This window comes from Pterocles gutturalis, unplaced genomic scaffold, assembly GCF_000699245.1.
Source record: "Pterocles gutturalis isolate BGI_N339 unplaced genomic scaffold, ASM69924v1 scaffold18869, whole genome shotgun sequence".
NCBI classification, from domain to species: Eukaryota; Metazoa; Chordata; class Aves; order Pterocliformes; family Pteroclidae; genus Pterocles; species Pterocles gutturalis.
Window position 1 is genome coordinate 15,927 of NW_010136153.1, and position 839 is coordinate 16,765.

At 55.5% G+C, this 839-nt stretch overlaps 1 protein-coding gene across 1 annotated transcript in view; it reads left to right on the top strand.

The window, feature by feature from the left end:
- LOC104468174 (junctophilin-3-like) overlaps positions 1–839 on the top strand; it is a gene marked incomplete at its 5' end in the record, with an annotated part of 16,944 nt that overhangs the window by 14,951 nt on the left and 1,154 nt on the right. The gene's annotated exons all lie outside the window — the stretch shown is intronic.

Sequence of the window (839 nt, forward strand, 5' to 3'; positions counted from 1 at the left end):
TTGAAAGGCTTTGCGTGGTGCAGGCGGTGAGATTTGCTGGAAGCAGCCAGGCGTGGATACCTGGCTGCCAGGAGAGGCTCTCCGCAATCCCTCCCTTTGGTTGGCTTCCTCTGACCCTGTTGCTAAGCTACAAATATGCCTTTCCAGCAAGCTCCAGCATCCTCGCTCCCACCCACTCCCAAATACGAACTGAATCAGCCTGCTCAGAACAGAGACCATCTCTGTCCAGCAAGCAGCTTTTTTTCTTTCTATTTTTTTTTCCCCCAGCAGCTCTGCAGAGTGGTACTTGCTTAGAAAGGGTGCCCACCCCTGCCCCATGCCAACCCAACGGCCACAGGAGCTTTGTGACGGGGCCAGGAGCATAGAGAAACGTGTTTGTACCATTGCAGGTGATTAAAGCTGGCACAGCTCAGTTGCAGCAAGAATAGACAAGGATACCAGCTACTCTGAGAAATAGCTACCACCTACCTGCACACACGCTTGCTCACCCTGATGCCAGCCACGTTAACGCTTTAGGACAGCAAAATATTTAATGGCAGGGACGAGGTGGCAGGGTGGATGTTTTTCCGACCGGTGTTCTGCAGAACGATGCGTTGGAGGCTTGTCTGCAGTCCTGATGCTGTGTGGCCTCCTCCCATCATTCTTGGGATGCTAATAGGGTCCAACAGCCACCTCCCGGGTCCAACAGCCACCTCCTGGGGCCAACATCCACCTCCTGGGTCCAACAGCCACCTCCTGGGTCCAGCAGCCACATCCCGGGTCCAACAGCCACCTCCTGGGGCCAGCAGCCACCTCCTGGGGCCAGCAGGTTATCTGGGCTGCCTTTCTGCTCAGTAACG